The sequence below is a fragment of the Xenopus laevis genome, chromosome 5L (genome assembly GCF_017654675.1).
Source record: "Xenopus laevis strain J_2021 chromosome 5L, Xenopus_laevis_v10.1, whole genome shotgun sequence".
NCBI lineage: Eukaryota > Metazoa > Chordata > Amphibia > Anura > Pipidae > Xenopus > Xenopus laevis.
In genome coordinates, this window is record NC_054379.1 from 36253755 (window position 1) to 36277449 (window position 23695).

At 37.5% G+C, this 23695-nt stretch overlaps 1 long non-coding RNA gene across 7 annotated transcripts in view; it reads right to left on the minus strand.

The window, feature by feature from the left end:
* Window positions 1-23695, minus strand: part of LOC108716608 — a 442310-nt gene that overhangs the window by 282390 nt on the left and 136225 nt on the right. For 5 of the 7 annotated variants that reach the window (XR_005961207.1, XR_005961210.1, XR_005961209.1 and 2 more), the window contains one exon: window positions 14899-15102. The exons of 1 other annotated variant lie outside the window; for it this stretch is intronic. This is a non-coding gene — a long non-coding RNA (uncharacterized LOC108716608). Of the gene's footprint in view, window positions 1-14898; window positions 15103-16266; window positions 16382-23695 lie in introns of all 7 variants that reach the window. One more of the 7 variants, XR_005961206.1, reaches the window with a different exon arrangement.

Consider the following 23695-nt stretch of genomic DNA (forward strand, 5'->3'; position numbering starts at 1 on the left):
GGATTCAGGAAACTTCCCCAGATTTAAAAGTTATTTTATCTTATCTTAGGTCTCGTTGCATGGATAAAGCAATACGTTTTAGTTATGGTAACATGGGAAAATTTTCTAAGGCTTTGGTCTCCCTATTTTAAAATTCTGGAGTCTGAGGATAGAGTCTTTATTGAGAAGTATGTACTGTATAATTCTGATAAAGACACTCATTGAAGTTCCAAGATTAATTGATGATGTGATTACTTTGTCCATTGATTTGGTAAATATTTTGTTTGTTTGGTCAGTAGAGAGGAAGATCTTATTTCATATAACTTTATTTTATTTTATAACTATTTCTCTTGATGAATTTCTGTTAAATTGGTTATTTGAGGTTTTATTTGTAAGGGATTATTATGTAATAATTCTTTTCTTTTACTATGTAAATTGACAAACGATATGGTGAACTTTTGCTTTGCTGTTTTTGCTCTTACTGTCTATGCAAAATACCAATAAATGTAATTGGAAAAGAAAATAAATAACTAACACCTAAAAAGGCCTCACAGTTAACTCTCAGCTACAGTTCTGGGTTTTTTTATTTGTTATATTTGCCTTTGACCTTGAAGTAAAAAATTAATCAAATAATTCTAAATAGAGATAAAGGAAAATCACTCTTATTGCTCCACATGCAATAAAAAATATTAAAAACAGAATTGTGTAAAGGCAGTCACACAGCTCAATCTTCTTATCTGGCTTTGGTCCATACAAAATACAAAGGCTGTACATATGCATCACTAGAGCTCATAGATTTCCGCAATCAGCCCAAAACTCACTGTATGAGAATTATTGGTAAAAATTTTTTAGGCCAGATAAAAATTTCTAGTACAGGTATGGGACCTGTTATCCAGAAATCTCTGGACCTGGGGTTTTCCGGATAACAGATTTTTACGTAATTTGGGTCTTCATGCCTTAAGTCTACTAGAAAATCATGTAAACATTAAATAAATGCAATAGGCTGGTTTTGCTTCCAATAAGGATTAATTCTATTTTAGTTGGGATTAAGTACAAGCTACTGTTTTATTATTACAGAGAAAAAGGAAATCATTTTTAAAAAATTTGGATTATTTAGACACAATGGAGTCTATGGGGGACAGCTTTCTGCATATCGGGTTTCCGGATAAGGGATTCTATACCTGTACTCACAAATGCACTGGGAATAGTGTGCCTGCATAGGCTCATTACAATCTACTGGAATGAGCATTGTCTAAATTCTACGCAATATGGGCATTTTAGATTCTTCTGAATCTGGTCAATTTAAAGGCCAGAGACACCAACAAATGTAAAACAGAGCTGTATAACTAGAGAACCATGAGTCAGAAATTGGATTTTTATGGCTCCCAGTCTGCTCAATAATTTTTTCATTAGATAACTTGTATGCCATCAAAGGATAAATAAATCTTTAAAATAAGTGAATGTAAAATTGACGAGGGTGCTATTCTAAGCACTTTTTGTACTTTAAATTCATTATTTATTTTTCTTTAGTTCCAAGATATTAAGGGATACGTGTACTGTTAATATGAATGAATTTTGAAGTTGTCAGTAGAAACTGCTCTGATGTTCTTCTGCTTAGGAAAGATTTGAGAAAGGTTTTTATTTTTATTTTTCCTAAGTAGAACAACTTCAGAGCAGCCTCTTTCTTTCTCCTGACAACTTCCTTGACTACTTGGTGGCCAGAATGGCCAGAAACTGACCAGCAAGTGGTGCTGTTCTAACAAAATTCATTCATATTAACAGTACATGTATCCCTTAATATATTCGAACTAAAGAAAAATAAATAATGAATGTAAATTACAAAAGTAATAGCACCCTCATCAATTTTACATTCACTTATTTTAAAGGTTTTACTTATCCTTTAATTTAACCATTAAACCCAATTAATATGTGGTAGTGCACAATACTGCTAAAACAACTGACTTAAAGTAACCGTTTGGTATAAATTCATGTAAAACACCACGTAACTTGATGGCCCTATATAAAATACATGAAGGTAACAGACGCCATTTAGGTAGCAATGTTCTTAAGTCCTGATCGACAGGGATCAAATGTCTTTCATGGCTCTCAGAGTAGAACTATTGCTGCCAACAGGATAACACAAAAATACTGCACAGGTATGGGATCCTTTATCCAGAAAGTTCTGAATTACGGAAAGGATGCCTCCCATAGACTCCATTATAACCAAATAATCCAAATGTTAAAACATGATTTCATTTTCTCTGTAATAATAAAACAGTCCCTTGTACTTGATCCCAACTCATATATAATTATTCCTTATTGGCAGCAGAACCAGGTTTATTTAATGTTTAAATGATTTTCTAGTAGACTTAAGGTATGAAGATCCAAATTACTGAAAGATCCATTATCCGGAAAACCCCTGGTCCCGAGCATTCTGGATAACAGGTCCCATACCTGTAGTAGCATAAAAAAGGAAAATACAATGAACAGAATTACTTCCATTTTCAGAAGTGTGGATGGAGACATGCAAATTACAATGTACATGGACCCTAGCAAGTAGATTGCTAAAACTGCAAGCTGGATAGCTGCTGAAAAAAAGCTAAATAACTCAAAAACCACAGATAAAACATGAACATTGCAAATTTTCAGAATATCCCTCTCTATGATGATTATACTAAAAGTTAAGCTTAAAAATGAACTACCCCTTTAATCCTGTATTCAGTATGAGTGGTCTATTGTGCATGTGTTTAAAAAGAATGGCTTTCAGTTAACTCACAGTATAGATTTTTTATGCTCTATTTTTAGGGATGTGTCGACTTACGTTAGTCAAAGGCAATATACAGACGTCAGTGCTATGCTCTTTCATTATTTGGATTTAACCAAAGATTTATTTACAAAACTGCTATTTAACTCTTTCTTTTGGGTTCCCAATAAGATTCTGATGCCTGCTGCACACAAGTCATTTCTCTGCATCCATGTTCCGTGGCATGTCTATTTCAGAGGCTGCTACATTTAGGGGGTTATTAACTAAGCTCTGAATGCCTGAAATTCCCCAAATTCCGAAAAATTTGTGATTTTTTGTGTTATAATAGGTTTTAAAAAAAATCAAAAATTTTTGGAATTTATTAAACCGAGAGGGCTAAAAAGCCAGAATATAAAACCATGGCATCTCAAACCTGTCAAGGTTGCATAAATATCAATGGGAACAGTCCCATTGATTTTTGGTTGTGTCTGGGGTTTCGGGCAATTTCACGATGTTTTCGGAGCTTTCGGAGAAAAACTCGTGAAATTCTGAGCTTTTCCCACAAAGGTAATTTTCAGTAAAATGTAATAATAAATAAGCGTGGAAAATCCGAGTGGGTTAGATCGGAGTTTGTAGCAGCCGATATTGAGATAAATTCGGACCTTGATAAATAACCCCCTTTATTTTATTTTGGGAATCTCATTTTATTTGACAAAGCTACTATTGTCTCCTTAGTCTAATATTTTCTCTTTCTCTAACCAGACTGGGCAAACAGACCAGCCAACAGTATCAGTTATTTTCTCAGCTCAAGCTGCACATTCACAGTGGACACCGTCTTTATAAACAAAGAAGGATCATTTCAGCTGCAGAGATCAAAACTCCAGAAATCGGAGTTGTTAAACAATAACTGAAGGCAGTGGGCTACTTATTACACCTTTATCGCTAACCAGTGGAGATTTCTTTTGTGGGTCAAAACTTGTACAGAATGTTTGAAATCTGGGATTCGGTCTATCACTATCGTGAAAACAATACAACTTTCTAAATATCAGAACAAAATCAACCTAAAAATACTGTAGGTTCTATCATATAAAAACGTCAACCCATAAAAACAGATGTTTGCCTAATAAAAGAAAACATAATTCTAAACAACTTTGCAATATACATTCATTACACATTTTCTATGGCTTTTAATTGCTATTGAAAGCAGTGTTTGTCCCTTTCTATTCTCTGCCCCGGTGTTCCAGACTGTTGATACAATGTAAGACAAGGCAGCTGATTAACAGACCTGTCTTTGCTGGGGAACTAAGACTTTTGCAACATTGTCTAAAAAGTAACAACAAGGAGTTAAGCAAATGCTGATTTCAATAGCAAATGTTTTTAAAATTAACTTTAAAAGTACCGACCATTTTTAATAAATGTATAATGGAAAATAGCTTAGAATTCTGTTTTATTATATTGGGCAAATTTTTATTTTGGGGTTGCCTTGCCCTTTAAGAAAGTTACAATGGTTTGGAAAATCAGATAATCACCTGTTATGTGCTAATGCTGTATTTCCTACAAACATCATTCATATAAGTTATATAGGGCATTACTTCAGTACATATGTATATGAATGAAGGCCAAAAGGGACACCACTGGATCTATTATGGTGTCTATTAAAGGAACAGTAACAACAAAAAAAAGCATTGAAAGTAATTTAACATATAATATACTATTAGCATGCAGTGGTAAAAGCTGTGTGTTTACTTCAGAAAGACTACTATAGTTTATATAAACAAACTGCTGTGGGGGCAGCCATTCAAGCTGGAAAAAAAGAAGAAAAGACGCAGGTTACTATAATAGTCTTTCTGAAGCAAACACAGATCTGTGCAGAGCAACAGTAGATTATATTTTAATTACATACATAGTAAATTAGGTTGAAAAAAGACACATGTCCATCAAGTTCAACCTTTTTACTTTTTTTAACCTACCTATCTGCCAGTTGATCCAGAGGAAGGCAAAAATACCCCATCTCTAATTTGCCACGGAGGGGGGAAAAATTCCTTCCTGACTCCAAAATGGACTAGTCCCTGGATCAACTTGTACTATGAGCTATCTCCCATAACCCTGTATTCCTTCACTTGCTAAAAAGCCATCCAACCCCTTCTTAAAGCTATCTAATGAATCAGCCTGTACAACTGATTCAGAGAGAGAATTCCACATCTTCACAGCTCTCACTGTAGATCAGTAGATCAGTGATCCCCAACCAGTAGCTCGTGAGCAACAAGTTGCTCACCAACCCCTTGGATGTTGGTCCCATTGACATCAAAGCAGGGGCTTATTTTTTAAGCTGGCCATAGACGCAAAGATCTGATCTTCGATTTTCGAACCGTGTGTGGAGAGTCCCAACATTTTTCGTCCGGCGGAGATCGGTCGTTTGGTCGATCAGACAGGTTAGAAAATTTCTGTCGGCTGCCGATAATATCTCTGCGTGTATTGCCGATCGTACGATTTTCAGTGGGAGACTGTCATTAGCTTTGGTTGGACATAGATATCGTACAATTGCTGTCAGGGGCAGAACATTGCTGATCTGTTCTTTAACTAATCTGACGGGTAAGACTTTAATCTGAATGGTTAGTGGCGGGTCGGGAGATGGGAAAGTCCGATCGTACGATGATTCGTACGATCGGATCTTTGCATCTATGGCCAGCTTTAGTTCCCGACTAGTTGGCAAGTTTTGGTTGAATTAAAAATTAGGTGTACTGCCAAACAGAGCCTCCCGTAGGCTGACACTCCATATAGGGGCTACCAAATAACCAATCACAGCCTTTATTTGGCACCAACAGGAACTTTTTGCATGCTTGTGTTGCTCCCCAACTCTTTTTACCCCTGTCCTGGCCAATTGCCACATCATAGCCCCTCCCCATGATGGCACCTATTAGCCCCACAATGTCACAGGCCCGCTCCACAACGACAAAGCTGTCAACCCTAAGTGGGGTATGGCCATAGTCCATTATTTTACTAAAGCAAAGTAATTATGGATGCAAACTCTGAACCCTTGCAGGCAGTGTGAGAAAAACCTGCAATTTGACTTTGTGGTGAAAAGTCACAAGATTTCAAGGATTCGGATTAAGTTCGGGCCAGGCACTTGGATTCGTGTGTAGGGTTGCCATCTGTCCGGTTTTTAGCCGGACAGCCCATGTTTTGGACAGGCTTTCTGGGTCAAAATGATCTGATGGGTATTCCATAGAAGGTAATCCAGACAGGGCACCTATTTATTGGCCAATTGCCACTTCATAGCCCTGACAATGACATTATGAGTCCCTCCTCTGCTGTCAGCAATTTCACCCCCCTTCCTGGGGTTCAACGAAAGGAAAGGTGCAGTCCTGGTTTTCAACCTTGGGAGCCCCTAGGCTGTAGGGTCCATGAGCTGGAACACTGGGAAAAATGCATACAGGAGTACTCGTCCCCAGTGCTCATTAGATTGCAGATGGGTGGCATGCCGCCCCTAAAATCTTGCTGCCTAGGCCCGTGCCTGCAAATCCAGGCCTGGAAAGGTGGCAACCCTATTCATATGGATCCTGCTGAATCCTGAACTGAATTCTGGATTCTGTCCACCCCGAAAAGTAATATAAAATAATAAGACCTCACGGCATTTTAAGGTTTTCAATGGTTTTCACACAGTATCAATGAGTTATCTGCAGTAGGGAAAAAATGGCTGGTTGAGGAAGTACACTCATAAACCATTCATATCTCAAAAAAAAAAACTATTTGTGAAAAAGAATGATTAAGCTGCCGCTAATGTTTAATGCAATTTTGTATGATAGTAACAACTTTGAAGTTACCAGTCATCTGCAATCCATTATCTCTTTTTATTACATGACGTAAGTACAAGTGGAGAAAGTCCTGCAGTTTACTGATCAGGCTGAGCACACAGAACTTGTAACCCCGTGAACAGGAGCAGTAATACTTGCTTGGAAGCAATGATGGCAACACAATTCAAGTGCCTTTCGGTGAACACAATTCTACTCAAGTGTAGGATGCTAATCTCTTCATCAAAGCCACCTCGAAGCAAAACTAAGAGAGAAACATTCTGTGGTTTCACAAAAAGATGTATTTACATAAAATACAGATTTGAAGAAGAGAAAAATAGATTTGATTACTGAGATGAAAGATGTCATTCTGTGTTGTGTGATGTGCCTGACATTTTAAATATGTCAACATTCAGGTGAAGTTCACGTTATCTGTATTTCTTTTTGGGCAAAAATCCCCAGATATTTTAACAGCTTTTTTTTTTTTTTTAGAAGTTTATGTCGAAAATAACTGTATTTTACTGCTTAAAAGGATTCATTTGCCTAGCATCTGCTTGGAAGGAAGCATGCGAAATGCCAATACTATCCAATGCAGAATATCATCTAAAATCAAAAATTGTCAAGTCACTTGTTCATATAACCCAGTCTCCTCCTCTCACTAATATTAAAGGGGAGCTGTCATTACAATAAGAAAACCACAAGATAATCTTGGATATTAAATGCATCTGTTATGAATATATTTTTTTTTATTGCTTATCCCAGTATTTTTCCTGCCACTAACAGCTTGGTCAAACTGTAAGTTACAGACATAAGCAGATTGAGAGAGGCTAAGAATCCCAAAACCAACACCTTTCAATTTCCTACAACGGAAAGGGCCGTAGGTACATGGAATTAGCACTGCGACAACATACATTCTGGGAGTTAATATATATATAACCACTGTATTTATCCTACCATGCACTGTGGGGCATTACATATGGAACTTGCACTGTATTTATCCTTCAATGTGTTCTCTAATATTTTATAAAGAAAACTGGCACCGTATTTAGCTTGTCAAGTCTTATGACAAGTATTATACATGAAACTGGCACTGCATTTATCTTGCAGTGTGTTCTGGGATATTATACATGGAAGTGGCCCTGGGATACCACCAAGGATTCCATGTAGAAAACGTGTGTTTAATTAGCCTCCCCAAACACAAAAATCCAGGGTCGGCCCCAGCCACAACTCCCCCCGCCATGCTCGCGCTTGCACAAACCTGGTTTTTGTGCCACAAGAGGGAGGTCAGGAACAGGAACCCATGAGAGCCGGGGCCCACCAGGCTTTTTCCTGGTGTCTCGTCGGCCCAGTCCGACCCTGAAAAAATCACCCTCTGCCAATGGTCACAGATTAGTTTTATGTAGATACTTCTGTTGAGCCATGGCATGTTGTTGGAATTTAATGCCTAAGATTATCCAGTTTATTATAAAGCCATTTTGTGGACACTTATTAAGGCAAGCCTTGCATCATGACAGAATCTTGTTTGTGCACCAGAATGGGGGGCCTGATGTCCATCCCCATGTACTGGTTACACAATTAAATGGTTAAGAGAACTGGGGGAATGTGGGGAGAGCAGTGACATCTAAAAAGTGCTGAATGGAAAGTGAAAGCAATTGCCTGCCCAGCCTTTATGCCTAAGGCATAGAGGAGGGGCAGACAATATTTGATTGACAGCTGAGATTTTTAAATGAGTTTGCAACAGCTATGAATGCTTTAATAAAAAAATAATTTGGACTTCATGTTTAATTTGACAGGTCCACTTTAAAGGTGAACCACCTCTTTAATTGCAGTGTAATGTGGGAAAAGCAGAACAATTCAGTTATCTCCCTGCTTTAGATAAGTAGTAAAAGCATTACAGATATAGTGTTGGTGGTCACATTTCTCACCGGAGAATCCTTTTAAATTTGCAATTAAGTTTGGGCTGCTGAGTTTGGAGACCTGCTCAGACTGGTGAGTCAGTGATATAAAATAGCCAGCTGCCAAGGAAGCCTAATTCACTTCTCTGCTGCAGCAAAAAAATAATTGTTACAGAGGTGCAACACACCAGTAAAGCAGTAATATTCAAAAACTGTATTCAAATAATAAAAATACAGTTGCCCTTAGACTTTCAGGACTAGTCTTCATATTTAATGTTAAAATTATCCCTACATTATACACTTTGTTTAGTGACTTTGTTCAGTGGTTTTCGGCTCAGCAGCTCTCTCAGAATTAGTTTGTAATTAGATTGTAAATGAATATAAAATGAGAAAGTGCTCAGAGGAGCGCTCTGAGTAAGATTACAATGCGTTTCTATTTGAGTATAGATCCCCTCAGGGTCGGGAAAAAACCTGGTGGGCCCCAGTGACTCAGACTTGCTCCCTACCTGGGCGCTGCTCCCTGTCCTCCCCCACTGGCCCCAATCGTTGCAGAGGTTTCTAAATCATGGGGAAACACCCCAAAAGGCAGTGGGTTCCAAAGGAGTGAAATTATGGGCCCAGTATGATAACTGATGCAGCAATGTTTTCAAGTGTATATATGCTTGTTATGAGAAGAAGATTCACCTTCAAGTTAACTTTTAGTATGTTATATAATGGCCAATTCTAAGCAACTTTTCAATGAGCCTTCATTATTTACTTTTTAAAGTTTTCGAATGATTTGCCTTCTTCTTCTGACTCTTTCCAGATTTCAAATGGGGGCCACTGACCCCATCTAAAAAAACAAATGCTCTGTAAGGCTACAAATGTATTGTTATTGCTACTTTTATTACTCATCTTTCTATTCAGGCCTCTCCTATTCATATTCCAGTTTCTTAATCAAATCAATGCATGGTTGGATAATTTGACCCTATCAACCAGACGGCCGAAACTGCAAACTGGAGAGCCGCTGAATAAAAAGCAAAATAACTCCAAAACTCCAAACTATAAAAAATGAAAACCAATTGGAAATGGTCTCAGACTATCACTCTCTACATCATACTCAAAATTAATTTAAAGGAGAGCAACCCCAAAACCCCAAAAAATCTTGACAAACACAATAGCCCTTTGAAGAAGAGACAGTAAGAAGTAAAAGTGTTTAGAACAAAAAAACAGTAAAAAGAAGTAGGGAGTTAACGTGAGCTTTGCTATTGTCAGACACTCAATCTTACATATATACAGTTTAGTGGATTTATAGAAGTTTTAAGAACAAGGATAGGTGAACCACAGCATTCATTTTGCAGTAACATTGCTCGGAAGGATATTATTATAAAAGCAGCAGTAGAATTAGGTTTAGGCTAGACCAGAAATGCTTAAAGGGATACTGTCATGGGAAAAAATGTTTTCAAAATGAATCAGTTAATAGTGCTGCTCCAGCAGAATTCTGCACCGAAATCCATTTCTCAAAAGAGCAAACAGATTTATTTATATTCAATTTTGAAATCTGACATGGGGCTAGACATATTGTCAATTTCCCAGCTGCCCCAAGTCATGTGACTTGTGCTCTGATAAACTTCAATCACTCTGCTGTACTGCAAATTGGAGTGATATCACCCCCCTCCCTTTTCCCCCCCAGCAGCCAAACAAAAGAACAAAGGGAAGGTAACCAGATAACAGCTCCCTAACACAAGATAACAGCTGTCTGGTAGATCTGAGAACAGCACTCAATAGTAAAAACCCATGTCCCACTGAGACACATTCAGTTACATTGAGAAGGAAAAACAGCAGCCTGCCAGAAAGCATTTCTCTCCTAAAGTGGAGGCACAAGTCACATGACCAGGGGCAGCTGGGAAATTGACAAAATGTCTAGCCCCATGTCAGATTTCAAAATTGAATATAAAAAAATCTGTTTGCTCTTTTGAGAAATGGATTTCAGTGCAGAAGTCTGCTGGAGTTGCACTATTAACTGATGCGTTTTGAAAAAAATGTTTTTTCCCATGACAGTATCCCTTTAACCTGTAAAGTACTAGTGTGTATCAGCAGCTAAAGGCCTTGGTCTGACATTTGGCCAATAAAGATCAGCAAATGCATTATTATTGCTACCTAATCTCCACCTATAGCTTAAGCAGGCCATGAGCCGGATATCTCTCAAATAGTAATAGTAAATGGCATCACATTTTTTATGCAGGTTAACAAATTGGCCTTAAAGTAGTAAATGAAAAGTGTAAAAATGTTGTCTCGTACCCAGTAACAGCTGTAGGCTATGAGCCTGGCATGAGCAGGTAAGACAGTTTAAGATTTCCGATCACATTGCACTTCCAGCATAAACAGAGCAGCCCCACTGTGGTGAATGCATTTTAAAGTGAAATTATAGTGTGAAAATGCTGCAACCGCCTAAAGAAAACTCAAAGCAGACAAACCAGATATTACTCAAAACAGTGCTATCTAAATGCAGGTCATAATGTAGAAAGTATGTGCTGTAGACCACAATGTCATATATATTTACATTCAAGCGCTGCTCCCGGTTAACTATGGCTCGTTACCTTTTACCATAACCATGTATCTCTTTAAGAGCAACCGAGAACAATGAAGCCAAAACGTGAGTCACAAGGCTTTTTACAACCACCAATCTGCCCAGATAAATATAGGCTGAGTTTCAGGGAACTTCCTTATTTTGCACAAAAAAACCAAGTGTGGTCAGAGTTTGTTGCTGGCATATTACAGGATTGACGGGCTCTGGTGATGTAACTCCGACATGGAGCAATAGTAGAGCAATACACGTTATATATTATTTCTCTAATGAACATTACCGCAGTGTTGTATGTGGTAGTTCTGATTATCTTGTAAGATATGACCCTACAATATAAGGCCTTGAAGTTATCATAATATTCACATATGCCTATACAGCTATGGGGCATGTTATTCAGAATGCTCAGGGCCTAGGTTTTTCTGGATAACAGCTTTCGTAACTTGTAGACTTAAGGTGGCCATACACGGATAGATCCGCTCGTTTGGCGATGTCGCCAAACGAGCGGATCTCCCTCCGATATGCCCACCTTGAGGTGGGCAATATCGGGCTGATCCGATCATGGGCCCTAGGGCCCAACGATCAGATCCTAGCGTTCGCCAAACGGGCGGTCGGATCGCGGGACCGCATCAACGAACAGATGCGGCCGCGATCCGACGGGATTTTTAACCCCATCCGATCGAGATCTGGCCGACTTTCGGCCAGATCTCGATCGGGGAAGCCCGTCGGGGGCCCCCATACACGGGCCAATAAGCTGCCGACTTGGTCTGTCGGCAGCTTTTATCGGCCCGTGTATGGCCACCTTTAGTCTACAAATCTATCATTTAAACATTAAATAAATCCAATAAGATACCTTTGCCTCCAATAAGGATTAATTAGTTAAGTACAAGGTACTCTTATTATTACAGAGAAAAAGGAAATCATTTTTAAAAATTAGAGTTATTTGCTTATAAAAAAAAAAAAAAAAAAAAAAGTTATTTGCTTATAATGGACTCTATGGGGCAAATTTACTAAAGAGCGAATTGGCTAACGCTAGCGAAAATTTGACAACATTATGTCATTTTGCCACTTCGCTAATTTACTAATGGGCGCTAACATAAATTCGCTAGTAAAGTGGACGTACTCTAGCGCTACTTCACACGCTTATGCCAGGCGAAGTTGCGGTCTGGCGAAGGGACGTAACTACGCTAATTCTCTAAGTTGCAGATTTTCATGAACGTTACCTCTGGCGCCAGACTTTACTTCACCACCTCAGACAAGGTGAAGTGCAATAGAGTAGATAGGACTTGGTTAAAAAAAGTTGAAATTTTTTCTAAGTCCCAAAAATGATGGCGTCTTTTACTTTTTTAAGTACATATGGCACCTAAACTATACAGTGGGCACATGTATAGGGCTAAATTACAACTCTATTTTATTTTATGAAGCTTTCCCAGGCTTGTGTAGTGTAATGCATTTGCTGATACATATAAGTCCATTGTACTTTAACTTGGCACCGTATGCAAATTTGCGATTGATAATGTAACTTTGAACCGTTGATCATAACATTGCAACCGCAACTTCGCAAACGATCGGTAACTTGTGCACAACTTCGGATCTTCGTGAATTTGTGCAGCCCTGGCGAATCTACCCCTGGTGAAGTGCAGCAAAGCCAAAACTGGCGCAACTTCGAGTCAATTTGCCCCTATGTGAGATGGCCACAATTTAGAGATTTCTAAATACATGGGTTTCCGAATAACGGAAAAGCTGTGTAAAAATTGGCAAAGAAATGTATTACATTCCTTAAAGCCCCATAGTCCATCAAAATTATCTATAACTCATCTGCCATTAATGCTGCAATTTCTTTTACTAAATATTTTTACTAATGCCCCTAATAGCTGGCATTCATACCAAACATTGGCGATAACAGAATTTTCTACTACAATCAGTTCTTATAATTATTAGGACCATGAATTCTCAGCAATTCATTAATACTACTGCAAAATTATTAGAAATGCATCATCATTGACGAACTCACTAATAATGCTATTTTAATAAGAATAATAATGAAATTATTATTAAAGGGGTAGTTCCCTTTTTCAGTTACAGCTTTTTTCAATTACTTTCCATCTTTTGTTTTTACTGTTTTCCCACAATTTAAGATTTAAGTTTAATGTCTCTGGTGTTTCAGTCTGGCAGCTCAGTAATCCAAGTACAAATTCGGAACTTTTACAATTTGCTATATTAGTTGATACATTTATCGGCAGCATCTGTGGAATATTAGCAACTATTGTATCAAATCTAACAGATGCCTTTACAGGGGTGGTTAACCTTCAAACAACTAGTTGTTTTCAGAAAGATCACCAGAAATAACAACTTTTCCAATGACTTTCTGTTTTCTATGTGTTTCTAATATTGAAGTGTAAAGTGTCATTTTTCACCTTCTGAAGCAGCCCTGGAAGGGGGGGGGGGGGGGTCGTCGACCCTGTAAACTGTTCTAAATGGATACATTTAGTTGATACATTTCTTATCTTTGTCCCTGCTGAGCAGAATCTCTGGGTTTCATTACAGGCAGCTGTTAGAATTGATACAATAGTTGCTAATACTCCAGAGATGCTGCTGAGAAATGTATCAACTACGGGGCAGATTTATCAAAGGTCGAAATGAATTTTCTAATTTAAAAAAATTTTGAATTTCGAAGTAATTTTTGGGTACTTCAACCATCGAATAGGCCAAATTCGACTTTGACTTCAATTCAGATTGAAAATACTTCACAAATTCGACCATTTGAAAATCGAAGTACTGTCTCTTTAAAAAACTTCGACTTCGACACTTCGCCACCTTAAACCTGCCGAATTGCTATGTTAGCCTATGGGGACCTCCTAGAACCCATAGCCAGTATTTGGCTACGTTTTGAGAAGTCAAAGGATTTTTTTGAAAAATCGTACGATCGTATGATTCGAAGTACGATCGTACGATTTGAAGTACGATCGTACAATCTTAAAAATCCTTCGACTTCGAATGTCGGACTAACCTATTCGATGGTCGAATTTTAAAGTTTTTCTGCCCCTATATGTTGCAAAATTATCAGAGTCTGCACCTGAATTACTGAGCTGCCACTCAAACACCAGAGACACGAACATTCAACTTTAAACTTAGATTTTGGAAAAACAGTAAAAAAATAAATAATGGAAAGTAATTGAAAAAAGTCTTTATTTCTGGGGAACAATCTAAAAACAACTGAAAAAAGTGTTTGGAAGGTGAACAACCCTTTTAATGAAACTCAGGGATTCTGCTCAGCAGAGACAAAGATAACGTATCATTTAGAACAGTTAGAGTTCTGGTGAATTGAAACCAGCTGAACTAAGTGTTGGAAGGTGAGTAACGCCTTTAATATATAATATAATAATTTAATAATATATAATAAATTGATATGCATCATTCTACCCCATTTAGAAGCACGGAACACAAACTCACATCTCACCCACTATACAGTTTTGCAGAGTTATTTTTTTCCATAATGCCACTCTCTGAATGGAGCAATAATGTAGTTGGTTGTGGAACAAACCCAAGGCAGCAAGTTGACTGCAATACTCTTTATTGGGAGGTAGAGTCAATTTGGGCATCGGGAGGTGATCATTTTGGAACTATCCCTTAGTAATCCTTGCAAAACACTTACTTACTGCATTACAACAAGAGAAGGGAAAACTGTGCACTAAAAAAAATCTACAATTTAAAAGGTAATTGCAGTTTGATAGAACATTTTGGGGATTTTTTTGGCATTACATTTGGTGTGTATATCCCTTTAGTTAATGGATACTTTAGTCAGTGTTGCAAAGGAAACTAGGAGTTAACTTAGGTGTCATAAACAGCCCCTATTTTGTTTACAGAATGTATATATCATTACAATAAAAAACAAATCTCATTATAGTGCTGTCTCAGATTTCCTACCTCTGTATAAAGTGTCCTCTGATCCAGTACACATGGCAGCTCTCTAAATGGCATTGTGGCAATCCACCTGCAGCCCACACGGTGTAAGTATTATTCGTTCCCAGATGAGATTGCTTGGTTGTTTCTTGTGAATGGCACAATGGTGGCACACGATGCATAGTGAGGAGTCTAAAAGGTGACTTTGCATTCTGAGGTGCCTCATGTCTAAAATGGAAAGAGACAATAACCCCCACTATGATCCAGATACAGCAGCAAAAATGCTTCGAAAATAATCATTTAAGATTAATATATTATCAAGTGCATGCAACACAATTTTTTTTTTTTAAAAAACTATAAATTAGGGATGCACTGAATCCTTTATTTTAGGATTCAAGCAAATCCCGAATCCTTTATGAAATGTTCAGACGAATGCTGAACTGAATCCGAAAGTATTAAAAAAAGAGTAAATATCTAATCTTTAAAATTATACAATATATTGGATTGCAGCATTATTTGGTGGCCAGAAGTGATGTGCGGGTCGGGATTCCCCCGACCCTAAGCCGCCCTCCCTTGGTCCACGACCGCTCGCATCCGTGCTTCCAGGTTGCTTTTATAGACCTGCACCGATTGGCCCAGCGTCACAAAAGGGGCGGGGCGAGCAAGTGCAGCGTCAATAAAAGACGAACCCGGAAGCCGGCATTTGACGGTGGCGGGCGGGGAGAGCAGGAGAAGAGCTCAACCCGCCTGCCACCCGCAAAGAAGCGTGTGAGGTCGGTCCAAACCCGCCCAACCCACGGGTCCCGCGGATCAGCCCGCACATCACTAGTGGCCAGTAATTATGGACCAGATACAACAGAACTAAAGGGAGAATAGTCCCATTGTATAATTTATAAACTAATTAAATGGAAGGATTGGGTAATTCTAAACAGCCTAAATATATCTGAATTCCATATCTAACAATTTCCCCATTTTTGGGGAAAGGAGAATTGCAAAATGACAAGTGCTAGTTCTGCCCAAAAGGAAAGAGTGAGCAAATTGTTGACATCACAATGTAAAGTAAATTGTAACTGAGACACTTTTATAGCATTTCTATATTTTGTTTATTAGTATTTATATTATATATTTTTTCACTTATTCTTCATTCTCTTTCAGGAAATAATGGCTTCAACTGGCATTAAAGTGTAGAGTAACTTTTTAACTTTGTTAAACTATCTGTTACATTTCTTCATTAAATTTATGAAATGTTAACAAATTGCTGAGGCAGCAATGTGTAAAAATAATGCAATGGAAACAAAACACTTTTCACAAACTAGGTTATTTTATTGAGTTGAAACAGGCCATTTTGACCACATAAAACAATATATAGAACGTATAGAAAAACTGAAATACTTGGAAAAAATGTCCAGACAGCTCACAGCTGTTTCCCACGAAAGTCATTGTATCTTCAGGATTTCTTCAAAGCAATTCAATGCAATCCACTGATTCATCCATATGCTGAACAGTACTGAAGGGGAAAATAGTGCAATGTGTTTCATGATCCGCACGTCACTCTCTCATGCTCCTGAAGTGTTTAAGTTGTATATATTGAATATATATATATATATATATATATATATATATATATATATATATATAGAATATCTTGAATCTTAAGGGGTTGTTCACATTTAGATTAACTTTTGGAATGCTATAATCATTTTTAATTATTTGTGGTTTATGAGTTATTAAGCATTTTATTCATTAGCTCTCCAGTTTTCAATTTCAGCAATCTGGTTGCTAGTTTCCAAATTACCCTAGCAACCATGCATTGATTTCAATAAGAGAATGTAATATGAATAGGAGAGGCCTGAATAGAAAGATGAGTAATAAAAAGTAGCAATAACAATACATTTGTAGTCTTACAGAGCATTTGTTTTTTAGATGGGGTCAGAGTCAGAAGAAAAAAGAAAACTATAAAACGTAAATAATCAAAGCTCATTGAAAAGTTGCTTAAAATTGGCCATTCTATAACATACTAAAATTTAACTTGAAGGTGAGTCGTCCCTTTTAAGCCCACTTTTGAGGTCCATTGTTTGTTCATGTACTGGATAATGAATAGGAGAGGCTTAAATAGAAGTATGAGTAATAAACAGCAGCAATAACAATACATTTGTAGTCTTACAAAGCAATTTGTAAGCCAGCAAAAGAAGGCGAATCATTTTATAAAAAAAATAGAAAAGAAAAAATGAAGTCCAACTGAAAAGTTGCTTAGCCATTCTATAACATAGTAAATGTTAATTTAAAGGTGAACTGCCCCTTGAATAATTTACAGCATTTATATCAGAAAATGTAGCAATTGGTGCAAAAACAATTATAACTTGCCAATATTAACTACGGCATTAGCAGCTATCCCATGACAAATCGGGAATATCAGGAAAATCATGCTTGGGACTAAACTTGGGAACTGCATGTATTTTGGTACTGGAAAATTAGCTGTGTTCGTGAATGATGAGTTTAGTATCAACACCCTTTACTAAACGGACACCGTTGTGGAGCAATGACATCAGGACTCGATTCTGCTGCCTGAGCCCTGTGGTACATTTTCAAGCTCCTAAATAGAGCGAGAAACATGAGTTAGGGCCAAACTGGGTGACCTAATAGCCTGCGTGGTCCTGATATACCCTACAGTGGAATCTCAATCTTACATCCCTCATATTACATCATTTTATGTGCCCCCACCAATATATTAGGCATAATACATTTCCCTGATTTTACATTCTCTTGGATTTTACACCATTTTTTTTCTAGCCCCCTAAAAAACTTAAAATGACGGTTCTGCTGTATTTGACATGAAGTTTGACTATTCTTTTCTATCTTATCAGAAATTGCACCCACTTTTATACTAATTAATTGTGCAGCTGCTGTATAGAGACTTAAGCCTCAATAAATATTGTATACTGTTAGTATGCTACTATGTCATATAAGGTTTTAATGAGATCATTTTAAAAAAAAAAGTTTCTTAAATATGCTTATTTCTCCCAGGAGTCACAAAATCAACAGAATGTTGACAAAATATCCACAAAATTCTTTATAGGAAGGGATGGGCGAATTTCTCCTGTTTCAATTCGCCAAAAAATTCACAAATTTCCAGCAAAATTTGGCACTTGGCAAAAAATTTGTAAAACTAGTGCTTCAATTTTGCACGCGCGTCTGAAAAGTCGCTCGTGTCAATTCCGACACCGCGTTAAAGTCAATGGGCATCCGAATAGTGTTGACTTTCGGGCCGCACGTCCAAAATTTTTTTGACGCTGGTGAATTTTCTCTGGAGTTTCACCAATTTTTTCCCGGCGGCGAAACGCGAAAATTCATTTATTCGCCCATCACTATTTATAAAGTCTAACATCTGACTTTGAGCTGAATATTTAATATATTGATATAAGTTGTTGAAACAACTGTTTAATATTTCAATTTCAAAAACGGAAATGTACCATCGAAATATAATTTGTTATGTAATAAACCTAAATAAAAATATGTTCGAGAAAAAAAAAATATTCTTATTTCTAGGCATTTGCTGTAATATCCAAACGTAAAATGTGATCTTATGAGTGCATATTTATGAGGGCAGGCACACAACAAAACAAACAAAGCCAGTGAGCCGTGTAACAATTATCTCATTACATGGGCTGTGTGAGTCAGAAACCTGACGTTAAAATGCTTGATGGATGAATAGGAGAAAACGTGAATAAACACAATCATTCTTCCCTTTAACCATTAAATAAGGAAACAGTACAGTGTAAAGCACTTACCAGCAGACATTTTCATAATTAAAGTCATGCAATTAGTTCTACACAGTTTTGTAAAAAAAACTACAGTGTGCACAGAAGCACCAATATTATTTCTTAAGATGGCTTCCCACCGAAATCTTATTAAGTAGTGAGATATAGTTGAGGGTAAATAAGCATACAAATGTATATAGTATTACTGGGTAGTAATGACTAAGATTTACTAATATTGTCCTACCAATTTTAGAGATGTGCAACTGTAGTTGATAATAAAGAAGCATGCGCCTCCCCTCCAGACATGCCCATCCTCGTGCCACCGTGTCTCTGACAGGCTCCTTGTGGGAACAGGCCCCAGTGCAATCACCCCCCTGCACCCCTAGTAGTTACTCCACTGATTTGAAATCTAAATTACATTTTATTGCTTAATATTGAGCTGTAGGCTCCGCTGCTCTCAGCCTGCGTATTTTTGCAGGCGGAGTGAAGCAGATCTGATCCAAGCACCATCTGAATTGATTTAAAATATATCCGTCGGTGTGCACTAACACAAAGTGGAACAGAAGGGGAGGTCAGCCCAAATACGAGAAAGGAGGCATCTTTGGGCCGACCTCTGCTTTGCTCCTCTGAGTGAGAGCGCACACTGCTGGATGTAATTGAAATCAATTGAGATAGCACACAGGGCAGACCCGATTCTCTCAGCCTGCAAACATTTGCCTACACTCAATGTGCCCATGCCCTTATGAATTGCTACATTTGAGCAAAGCCAGAGAGGCATTGATATTTAATAAATCTGCCCCACAGATTAATTCACATTTCTTTTGGAAATAAGGTACATAGTCCTCCAAGCCACCAAAAGTTCAGGTCTGTTCGTTGACGCCAGGATTTATCGTGATCACAAATAATGCCGAAAGAATAACTGGCCTTCAGTATTAAAGCAAAGCTGTCCTGCTTCTTCTTATAGAGCCAGCAATTGTGGGCCAGATTATAATCAAATAATGATGTCATGCGAGAAACCTATGAAGTCGTTGGCCTGAAGAATTAAATTATCTCTCGCAGGGCTGATTCTGGCACCCTGGTCTCCAGTTTGACAGCTCTGTATCCAACAGAAACAACTCAATAGGCTACAAATGTTGGGGTAAGGAATGCACCTATTTTATCAAACTGCCTTATACAGATCAAGAAATATTTCTGTTTTATATCTTTCAATGTGAGTCACCATTTTGTCATGTTCCATGTGCTCACTCACTAATTGCTTCACATCAATAAGCAAAAAAAAAATAGTGGGTTCTAACTGCAAAACAAAGAGGTGTGGGAGTAAAGCATGCATACAGCTCTGTCCATTCATTGGCTGATGTAACCTAGCATGTATGTGTGCTCTTGGTTTGAGTGTGAGCACAGTTGTTCTTATGAGTCAGTCGGGAAGGACTGTAGCACAAAAAGTGGAATGGTTGTAATTCTGTATAATCCAAAATTATTTTTGTTTATATGCACAAGTGCTTTAAATGCGGGCTGCTGGAATTGTGATGAGACCCCCTTATCCAGAAACCCAATATCCAAAAAGCTCTAAATTAGGGGAAGGCCATGTCCATTTTATATCCATTTTAAGTCCAAATAACTCTTGTTTTTAAAAAATGGTTTCCTTTTTCACTGTAATATAAAACAGTACCTTCTACTTGATCTTAACACCATATTGGTGTCAAAGCAACTGTAGTGGGTTTATTAAGGGAGTTATTTTAGGCTTTTTGGGGCAAAAACATTTTTCAGGGTTTTTTTTTTACTCAAACTTTTCGAGATTTATCAAAGCCCAATGCAGCAAAATGCGGGAATCCAAAAATCCCCACCTCAGACCTGCCGAGGTTGTTTATAAGTCAATGGCAGAGGTCCCATCCTATTTTGATGTTTCTGTGGTCTGCACTGGAATTAGCCCGAAAATCCGAACTTTTTGGGCCTTTCGGGCAAAAATCCAAAAAATGCAGGCTTTTCAGGAAAATGCCTGAAAAAATCAAGCGATTCGGAAAAAAACGATTCGGGTTTTCGCTCGAGTTTTTACCCAAACAGATTATATCAAGCTTTTTTTAATAATAAATAAGGTCAAATCGTGGATATTACTTTGGTTGGACTTTTTTATTTAAATAATCAGAAAAATTTGGATTTTCTTGAATAATCCCCTTAGGGCAGAGTCACACGCTCAGATTCAGGGCGATTAGTTGCCCAGCGACTCTTCTTGGGGTGACTAATCTCCCTGAACTGCCTACCGCCAGCTAGAATGCAAATCGCAGGCGGGATGGCAATTGGTGCGCTTCGTTTTCCAAAGTCACCCGAAGTTGCCTCACGAGGCAACTTAGGAAAACCAAGTGCTCCGAGTGCCACCCGCCATCGATTTAAATTCTAGCCGGCGGGAGGCAGTTTGGGGAGAATACCAAAAGAAAAGGCAATTTATCTCCGGGCGACTAAATCTCCCCCGAATCTGAGCATGGTTCTCTGCCCTAAAAGTTGAAATGGTGTTTATAGGTATCTGGAAAACCCCAGATCCCACACATCCCAGATAATACATTCTATAACTGTACTGTATATTTTTTTTTAGACACCTGCAATGCTGAGAGATATAGTTTGCTTTTTAAAAAAGTAGAATAGAGCAAAAAGGCTCATGTTTACACAGCAGATAACAGATTCTATAGAATACAATTAATTAGCTTTTTTTCACAGGAAGATAAACTGGGGTCAAATGCCACTCAAGGCTCTTTACAGGACAATAGAATGAAAACTTTTCTCATATAAATGATGGCATTTGTTGCAAAGCAATAGTTTATTTGTAGCTGCTGGATCAACAGATACAAACTGTAAATGTAAAAGAATATATATATTTTCACTTTATGACGTTACTAGTTGTTTAAGAAACAAAAGAACTATCAACGTTACAACAATATTAACTGGAAATGTATTATTTGTTTTCTGTAAAAGCTCCAGATTTACTTCTGAAAAGAGCGAGTGCGTGCTTAGTCATAATAAACAAATAAATGACTTGTTCTGAAGCTGCAACAAAACCCCGAGCCTGTGTGTACACTTCAAGACTGAGATTTCTGGTTTCAAAAGGTGTAATCCTTTAAATGCCTGCAGAAGAAAATAGGAACTGAATGAGCCTTTCACGTACGAGCTTGGGGCCGTGTCGTAAAAAAAGGCACCTGCTCAGCCATAGCTTGCATTTTGGTTGTGATGTAAGAAGCGGATTTTTTTAATACTTATTTTGCAGTCCGTATTCACAGGTATATCCACTTCAGTGTAAATATGCACCGAATGCAGTTTTTGTTATTGCTATCTTACTTAAAGGAGAAGGAAACTCAAAATCAATTGGTTTGCAATTTGCTAGGTACCCCTGAGTTCATGGGCCTGCCTGTTAAAAATGCTTTGGAGCTGTGCCCAGGAAACCTGGGGCCAGAGCATTTTTTTGAAAGAAGAAAATAAGCAATTTTTGTCATTTCGCATACGTAACCCCCCAGTGATTTTCTACGGTACATATTGTTTTGCAACTAATACTGCTACAAGCTTACAGTTGTGATTTATTTATACAGGTATGGGACCTGTTATCCAGAATGCTCTGGACCTTGGGTTTTTCTAGATAAGGGATCTTTCCATAATTTGGATTTTTTTACCTTAAGTCTACTAAAAAGCAGTTAAACATTACTTAACCCAATAGGATTGTTTAGTTTCAAATAAGGATTAATTATATCTTAGTTGGGATTTAGTACAAGGTACTGTTTTATTATTACAGAGAAAAAGGAATCATTTTTAAAATTTGATTTAAGTTAAGAGTCTATGGGAGATGACCTTCCTGTAATTTGGAGCTTTCTGGATAATGGGTTTCTGGATAACGGATCCCATAGCTATCTACTAAATATTGTTTCGTTTCCAATAAGGATTAATTATATCTTAGTTGGGATTTAGTAGAAGGTACTGTTTTATTATTACAGAGAAAAAGGAAATCATTTTTAAAATTTGATTTAAATTAGAGTCTATGGGAGATGACCTTCCTGTAATTTGGAGCTTTCTGGATAATGGGTTTCTGGATAACGCGTCCCATACCTAGCTCTGTGAAATTGACATAAAATGGGTATGAAGGTAAGAAGATTCAAATTATGGAAAGATCCATTATCCGAAAAACTCCTGGTCCTGAGCATTCTGGATGACAGATGCCATACCTGTAGTATATATATTATACGTTAATATTAGATTTTGTCTGTCTTTAATACAATATAATGAAAAATATAAGCCTGACTGTCCTTCGGCTGGAAAAGCTTCTCAAATGGAGTTCTTCCCCCAGTTATTCTCAACCCCAACAAACATCTCTAAGATAAGTCTTTTCCCTGAACAATTACATTTCTTGCTACATGGGGATCCCCTGCAAATGCAACCAAGCACAAAACATCTCCACAAAACACCAACTATTACAAAATGCCCATTACAAAAATTAAATACACAAACAGCACTAAACAAAGCCAACAAAACAATAATAAAATTACAAAGCACAAAAGAGAAATGTAAAAGAGCAACACATCGTTCATTTAATACATTCTAACATATTTATTACAGATATAAGACCCGTTATCCTCCAGAATGCTTGGGACCTGGGGTTTTCCGGATAAGGGGTATTTCCGTAATTGGGAACTTTATACTTTATAAGGATTAATATATCTTAGTTGAGATCAAGTGCAAGGTAGTGTTTTGTTATTACAGGGGAAAATTAAATATGTTTTAAATTGTTGATTTATTTAATTAAAAATGAATCTATGGGAGACAATCTTCCCATAAGTTGGAGCTTTCGGGATAACGGGTTTCCTGATAATGGATCCTATACCTGTACTATAATTATTATGAATAATGTTACAGCTGCTATAAAATAATATAAAAGGATATTCAGATGTCCCACTTTCTTTCTGTGAACTGTGTAAATACACTTAGCCTGAGGCTTTTATATGATCACCAAAATGTTTGGGTGACTTCTAATATTTTAAATACTATGGGGTTACTATCCCCTTATTTATTGTACTGTATGGGTAAATTAT